We start from the raw sequence: 8,782 nt of genomic DNA, 5'->3' as shown, positions 1-8,782 counted from the left end.
GCATTGAACTCCACCTTACAACTTACTGAGCCCTCTCCAGCCATTATCTCTTTCAATTCTAACAATCCCTCTGGGAGGTCTGTTGCTGTTGTCTAACTATTCTCATTTTATTGAGAAAGAAACTCAAGTTCAAAGAGGTTACATGGGCTTCCCTGGTGGTGCAGTGGTTAAGAATCCGCTTGCCAATGCAGGGAACATGGATTCAAGCCCTGGTCTGGGAAGATCCCACGTGCCACGGACCAACTAAGCCCATGCACCACAGCTACTGAGCCTGCGCTCTAGAGCCCGTGAGTCACAACTACTGAGCCCACGTGCCACAACTACTGAAGCCCGCGCACCTAGAGCCCATGCTCCGCAACAAGAGAAGCCACCGCAATGAGAAGCCCGCGCTCCACAACGAAGAGTAACCCCCACTGGCCCCAACTAGAGAAAGCTCGCCTGCAGCCAAAAATAAATTTAAAGAAACCACAAAAACCACAAAACAAATCTTTAATAAAAAAAAAAAAAAAAAAGGAGGTTACGTGACCTGCTAGCTAGGGAGCTACCACAATCGCACACTGCTTGGTGTCCAGACCCTGTGTCCTCCCCAACACCCTCGCCTCCTCTCTGAGGATTGCTAGGCGCAGCTTGCATGCTCCAAGTGAGTGATTTCTCAGCAAAGCTACTGGCTCCTGGTGGCGACCTCTGGCCTCTGCAGAGGCCGAGGATGTGGACAGAGCCCCAGGCTCTGCCAGGGGCCTGGTGTTGGCAGGGCTCTGGGGAACACTTCCTGCCAGCTCCTGTGATGCCTGCTGTCTCTTAGCAACTGTTGGTGGCGTCAACAGTGGAGGGGCTGCGAGAAAGAGGCTGGATCCCGTTTCAGATCTTCTGAGGTCTCCAGAAGGGGTCTGCTCTTGCACTTGCCTAAGGGTGCCCCTGAGCCCAAGGTCAGCCTTGCAGGACGCAGGCTGGCAGCTCAGTGACCTCCCCTCTCCCCTGGCCTTTGTGGACCCTGCCCTGCAGCAGGGCCTGAGCTCTGGGCAGCGGAGGGCGGTGTGCTCCTCCCAGGTCTCTTTGCCAGGCGCCAGGGCGGGAGGCGTAAGATCAGGGGCACTCCTGGCATGCTAATCCACCAAGGATTCCAGCAGGTGCTAAGTCTCTGGTGTCAGGGGAAATGACCTCAGAGCTTTGGACCTGGCTGAGAGGTCACTGCCTGGACTTAAAGGTCCCCAGGCAGGCACCTGTCACCTGAGCTGGATGGTCTTACATCCTTCCCCTGCCTGAGACCTTCCAGAAGGGAAGCTGAGGGTTCTTGGGAAGGAAGACAAGCTTCTAGGATAGGGCAAGGCCTTGAAATTTCAAAGACCCTTTTGTGAGTGTCCAGCACCCTGAAGTCTGAAAACAGCTTTCCTCCCTCTGGGGTCAGTGGAGGAAAAGGAGACATGCTGGGGGTGGGGGGTAGGTAGCTCTCTCCCCGCAGGATCTATCACTACCCCTCCCAGTGGATGAGAAACCGCAGTCAGGGTTGCTCTTCAAGCAGAGCACTTTCCAGGGCCGTCACCTCCTTCTTTTCCTCTCCCTGTGCAGAGTGTGGAGCTGCTCTGTCATGACCATTTTTTATAGCTGAGGAATCTCAGGTTCAGAAAGGTTCTTGTGATCTGTCCATAGCCAGGGACTAAATGCAGGTCAGGGCAGAGCTTGGTCTCAAAAGCACATTTTCTAATTTCTCCACCTGAACCCAAAGCATCGAGCCATTCATCAGCCAGTTCCTTGAAGAGAACTATAGGTGTGTCTACTTTAGATTTATGTACTCATGCATTAATCACCAACATTTATTAAGCACTTTCTATGGGCCCAGCTCTTGGCTGAAGGCTGGGGGATTCAAAGGTGGAGAAGGCCTACTTCCTGCTTCAGAAGGAGAAGGGCTTGGGGATCCGGGGGAAAGACAAGACAGGTCTTGAGGCATGAGTGATGCTGAGATGCAGGAGGGGACAGCCAGCCCCGCCCTGGGGGAGCTGTGGGAGTGGGATCTGGGTGGGCTTCCAGGAAGAGGACGGGAGAGGGTGCGGCCCTGCGGGAGCTGTGAAGACCCTTCGGAGTCTCAAGGGAGGTAATTAGGCAACGTGCCTTGGCTCCCAGTTGGCACCCTGTGGGCTGAGGCTAGTGCCTAGAGGTGTATGGAAAGAGAGCCAGGGAGGAAGCTGCAGTGGGCGTGCACCCTGCTTGGCTAGAGTGGGAATCTGTTCCAGGCATTCAGGGCTCAGCTCTGAAGAGCAGGACATGGTGAGTCCCCAGTCAGGGTCCCAGCCAGGCCCCCAGGCGAGCGGCAGCCCGGAAGCCCTTTCTTTCCCCGTGGCCATAGGTGGGTGCTCTGCCCAAGGCTGGCGGGAGGCTGGCTGGCCACCCCAAATGCCTGCCCAGCTGGGCCTTCTTTGAGGCCCCAGTTTCTTCCCAAATAATGTTGACGCAGGGATGGGAGCTCAGGAGAGACAGTGCAGCCAAATGAGCAGAGCGCAGCAGGACCAGGCCACCTCTGGACAAGGCTGGCCCTGCCATTTACCAGCTTTGGGGATTTGCTGCAAGTCACTTAGCTCTCTGAACTTCAGTTTCCTCCTCTGTAAAATGGGGATACAGTCATGTCTGCTTCATGGGAGGGGGTGAGTTTTTTACGAGAGAATGTTCATTAAGTACTAGCACACAGTAGGTCCTCATAAATGGCAGCGGTTACCCGACCAGGTAGATCACACATAATGGGCACTTGGGAAGAATGAATCAGATACGTTTCCTTTTTCTTTTCATCCTCCAAATATTTGTTCTTTACCTAAAAAAGCTACTTGGGATTAGAAAACTCTGCCTCTTGGAAACAAGAGGGGAGGCCAGGGCTAGGGGCAAGGGGTGTAGCTGCTGTGTCCCCTTGGGGGCTTAATTTGATGGAGCTGAGTGTGAGGCCTGGAGAGTGAGGGTTTGCCCTGGAACCCCAGGACAGCTCTCCAGGGGGCTGGGCTAATGGGCTTTTTAGTTACTTGCCCTTAACAACATATTCTCATTTTAAAAATAAGCTTAAGGTTTTTTTTTGTTATAAAAGTAGTCTACGTTCATTAAAACAAAAGCTTATATTGAGCTTATGATATAGCAGGCACTGTTCTAACACTTGTCTTAATTCACTGAGTTTGCACAATAATTTTACAAGGTAGGTACTACCATGTCCCCCATTTTATGGATAAGTAAATCAAGGCACAGAGAAGGTAAGTAACTTTCCCAGAATCACATGATTAAGAAGTAGCAGAGCTGTGGCCACAGAGTTCCCTCTTTTAACCACTATACTATCATGCCTTATTGTACATGTGTGAAAATACAGGTAAGTAAAAATAAACTAAAGATAACCTGTAGTTTTAATATCCAGAGATACTTGCTATTATTGCTAACTAACAATATAGTGAAGAGTTACATACACAAGGTATGAAGTAAGACAAACTCATGTTCAAATTCTGGCTTTATGGGTTTTTTTTTTTACATTATTTATTTATTTATTTTTGGTTGTGTTGGGTCTTTGTTGCTGTGCGCAGGCTCTCTCTAGTTGCAGAGAGCAGGGTCTACTCTTTGTTGCGGTGTGCAGGTTTCTTATTGTGGTGGCTTCTCTTGTTGTGGAGCACAGGCTCTAAGTGCACGGGCTTCAATAGTGGTAGCACGGCCTTAGTCGCTCCGTGGCATATGGTATCTTCCTGGACCAGGGTTCGAACCCGTGTCCCCTGCATTGGCAGGCGGATTCTTAACCACTGCGCTACCAGGGAAGTCCCTGGCTTTATTGTTTATCTGTAACCTTGGCCTAGAAAACAGATGAAAATATTTTTATAATCTTTGGGATAGAGAAAGTATTTCTTGGCATTGATATCAAAGACAGAAAACAAAGGAAAATTTCTGGGTGACATGACAGAGCACAAAAGAAAATGTAAAGTCAAATGTCAAAATGAGAAATATTAGTTACTTCATATGTGATAGAAACATGGTTAATCTCTTTACCATATACGAGAAACTCAAAAATTAGTCAGAAGTAGACCTCACTAAAAATGGGAAATTCTACGAAAGAAGAATGACAAATGACAGTTAAATGTGGGTTCAACCTTGTTCATAATCAAAGAAATGATAATGAAAATGACAAGATGTTATTTTCATACATCAGATTTGGCAAGGATTAAAAAGACGGACAATAAGCAGTGTTGGCAAGGGTACAGGAGAGAAGATGCTCTTCTAGACTGTGGTGGGATAAATGCCTAAAGCCTTTCTGGAGATAAATTGGAAACATGTCCAAATCCTCATCCACACATGCACCTTTTGGCTTAATATTTTAACTTCACATCATTTATTCTAATGAAAAAAAAATAATCAAATGGAAAAGATGTGTGCTAGAATATTCACTGGTACATTTTTTAAAAAAGCAAACAGTTGAAAACAACTTAAATGTCCTTTAAAAGGAGATTTTTTTTTATGAAAAATACTGAAAAGCTATAGAGCAGATTACTGTATAACTGTTGAAGGAGATAAGGTGGATTTATAGATGCTGATAAGGGGAAAGTCCATGATAAATTCAAAAAGCAAATTGCAGTATGTGGTCTTATTTTTGATAACGGAGTCTCCTGGTTGAGACTTAAGTTGGATTTTGATTTTGACTTTTTATACAACTGGTTTTCTGATATTTGCAGAAGTTGAAATGTTTGACAGACGATTTTGTAAATATATGTGAGGTTACCCTTTAGAGACTACAAGAAAGAGCTGGGAAAATGATAAGGACTTTGGGGGGAGGTAAGAGTCCCAGCCTGTGTAAGTAAAGGGTAACAGCCAGGTTTGGGGTTTTTTTGTGCATCTGTAACTGTATTTATAGACTTATTGAAGATTGGTAAGTATAAGCTACGTTCATTAAAAAATAAACAAGTTTACTGAACATAAACATAGAAAATGTACAACTTGAAGAATTTGCACAGTGAGCACACTCGTGTAACTGCCTTTCACATAAAGAAATTACCAGAAGAGGCGCTGAAACTCCCCTCAACCCCCCTCATAGGACCACACTTTGACTTCTAATAACAGAAATGAATCTGATCTCTGCTTAAACTTTACATCAACAGAATCATAAACTATGTACTCTTTTATGTTTAGCTTCTTTCAGTCAACATTGTGAGATCCCGCTGGATGTACTAGGAGTTCATTTATATACATTTCTGTATCTGATTCCACTGTGTGAATATACTCACATACTATTCATTCTCCTATTGATGAATATTTGGATTGTTCCCATTATTTGTCTTTTAAAAATAATGCTGCTATAAATATTCTTACACATGAATTTTGGTGCATTATGTGCCCATTTCATTAGGAATATACTTAGCTGGTTATGGGGTGTACTTATATTCAGCTTTGATGGATAGTGCCAAAGAATTTTCCAAAGTGGTGGTACCAATTGACACTCTCACCAACGGTGTTTGAGAGCTCAGTTTCATCAGATATTTGCCAACCTGTGTCATTTTGGGGGTTCTGGTGGGTGTGTAGTAGTGAATTACTATGGTTTTAACTTGTGCTTCCCTAATGACTAATCAGGATGAGCACTCATATTTTTTACCTACAAGTTTCCTGGCCATTTGGATATCCCCTTTTACAGTCTAGCCTTTTTTTTCTGTTGAGTTGCCAATCTCTTTCTTACAAATTTGCAGTTCTTTGTGTATTTTGGATATTAGACTTTTGTTGGTTATATGTATCGCAAAAATCTGTTCCCATTCCTTAACTTGCCTCTTTACTCTCTTGATGGTGTTGTTTGATAAATGGAGTTCTTGAATTTAATATAGTCCAATTTGTCTATTTTTCTTCTATGGTTAGTGCTTCTTTGTGTTTTGTTTAAGAAATTTTGCCAAGGATATTTTTCTTCAATTTCTAATTAGATAGAAATGCAACGGATTAAAAACATTTTTGACCTTGTATCTAATGACCTTGCTAAATTCACTCATTGATTGTAATAGTTTATCATATATAATAATGTCATCTGTGCGTTGTGACCATTTATTTCTTCCTTACTGTTCCTTGTGCATTTTATTTCTCCTCTCCCTCTTCACCCTACAGTGTGCTTAGATTTTTTTAAACATTGTTCTTTATTAAATTAAGAAAGTTCCCTTCTGGCATAACATCACTTTGTAATATTCTTCGTAAGTGTTAAGGTCATGAAAGACAAGGAAACACTGAGGAACTGTCTCAGATTGGAGGACAGTAAGTAGACATAACAAGTATATGCAAGGTGGGATCTTGGATTGGATACTGGATCAGAAAAGGATATTAATGGAAAATGAGCACAATTTAAATAAGATCTATAAATTAGATCATATTGTATCAGTGTTAATTTTCTAATTTCAATAATTATACTATGATTATGTAAGATGGTAAGATTAGGGGAAGTGGGTTAATATTATATGAGATCTATTATTTGCAACTTTTGCACTATTTTTGCAACTTTTCTGTAAATCTAAAATAGTTCTTTGAGGAAAGATTTTGTTAAAGTTTCCTTTTATTCCTAGTTTGCTATGTGTTTATTGTGAATGGGGTTGAATTTTACCAAATGTATTCTCTGTATCTATTGATGCTTTATGCAATTTTCTCTTATATTTTTCTAATATACTGAGTTACAGTGATTAATTTTTAACTGTTAGATCAACCTTTCATTCCTGGAATGAATCCAACTTTGTCTTGACATGTTACACTTTTATATGTTGCCAAATTTAATTTCCCATTTTCTTTTTTTTAAAATTAAAAAAAATTAATACAATTTTAAGGGTTACTTTCCATTTAGTTATTACAAAATATTGGCTGTATTCTCCATGTTGTACAATATAACCTTGTAGCCTATCTTACAGCCAATAGTTTGTACCTTCCACTCCCCCACCCCTGTGGTGCCCCTACCCCTGCCCTGGTAATCACTAGTTTGTACTCTGTATCTGTGGGTCTGCTTCTTTTTTGTTATATTTACTAGTTTGTTGTATATTTAAAATTCCACATGTCAATGATATCATTCAGTATTTGTCTTTCTCTGTCAGACTTATTTCACTTAGCATAATGCCCTCCAAGCCTATCCATGTTTCCATAAATGGCAAAATTTCATTCTTTCTTATGGCTGAGTAGTATTCCATTGTATTTATATATACCACATCTTCTTTATCCATTCAGCTGTTGATGGACGCTTAGTATATACCACATCTTCTTTATCCATTCAGCTGTTGATGGACACTTAGGTTGCTTCCATATCTTGGCAATTGTAAATAATGCTGCTATGAATATTGGGGTGCATATTAGTGTTTTTGTTTCTTTCGGTTATATTCCCAGGAGTGGATTTGCTGGGTCATATGGTAGTTCTATTTTTAGTTTTTTGAGAAACCCCCATAAAGTTTTCCACAGTGGCTGCACTAATTTACATTCCCACCAACAGTGAATGAGTGTTCCCTTTTCTCCACATCCTGTCCAACATTTGTTATTTGTGTTCTTTTTGATTTTAGCGAATCTGACAGGTGTCAGGTGATTTCTCACTGTGGTTTTGATTTTCATTTCCCTGATGATTAGTAATGTTGAGCATCTTTTCATGTGCCTATTGACCACATGCATTTCCTCTTTGGAAAAATTTCTATTCAGTTCTTCTGCCCATTGTTAAATTGGGTTGTTTGTTTTTTTGATGTTGAGTTGTATGAGCTGTTTATATATGTTGGATATTAATCCCTATCAATCATATCTTTTGTAAATATCTTTTCCCATTCCACAGGTTGTCTTTTTGTTTTGTTGATGATTTCCTTTGCTGTGCAAACCCTTTTGAGTTTAGTTAGGTCCCATTTGTTTATTTTTGCTTTTATTTCCTTTACTTTAGGAGGCAGATCCAAATAAAATTTTACTGCAATTTATGTCAAAGACTGTTCTATGTTTTCCTCTAGGACTTTTATAGTATCCAGTCTTACATTTAAGTCTTTAAACCATTTTGAGTTTATTTTTGTGTGTGGTGTTAGAGAATGTTCTGATTTCATTCTTTTACATGTAGCTGTCCAGTTTTCCTAGCACAACTTATTGAAGAGACTGTCTTTTCTTCATTGTATATTCTTGCCTGCTTTGTCACAGATTAACTGACCATAATTTCGTGGGTTTATTTTTGGCCTTTCTTTCCTGTTCCCTTGATCTATGTGTCTGTTTTTGTGCCAGCACCATACTGTTTTGATTACTGTAGCTTTGCAGTATAGTCTGAAGAAAGGGAGCTTGTTTCCTCCAGCTCTGTTCTTCTATCTCAAGATTGTTTTGGCTATTTGGGGTCTTTCATGTTTTCATACAAATTTTAAAATTATTTGGTCTTGTTTTGTGAAAAATGCCATTGGTATTTTGACAGCGATTGCATGGAATTTGTAGATTGCCTTGGGTAGTATGGTCATTTTAATAATATTGATTCTTCCAGTCCAAGAACACAGTATATCTTTCCATCTGTTTGTGTCATCTTCAATTTCTTTCATCAGCACCTTATAGTTTTCAGAGTACAGGTCTTTTGCCTCCTTGGGTAGGTTTATTCCTAGGTAGTTTATTCTTTTTGATGCAATGGTAAATAGGATTGTTGCCTTAATTTCTCTTTCTGATAGTTTGTTGTTAGTGTATAGAAATGCAACAGATTTCTGTGTATTAATTTTTTATCCTGAAACTTTACCAAATTTATTTATTACATCTAGTATTTTTTCTGATGGCATCTTTAGCATTTTCTATGTATAGTATCATGTCATCTGCAAACAGTGACAGTTTTACT

This window comes from Physeter macrocephalus, chromosome 17 (assembly GCF_002837175.3).
Source record: "Physeter macrocephalus isolate SW-GA chromosome 17, ASM283717v5, whole genome shotgun sequence".
NCBI lineage: Eukaryota > Metazoa > Chordata > Mammalia > Artiodactyla > Physeteridae > Physeter > Physeter macrocephalus.
Note: the sequence above shows the minus strand (reverse complement) of the source record.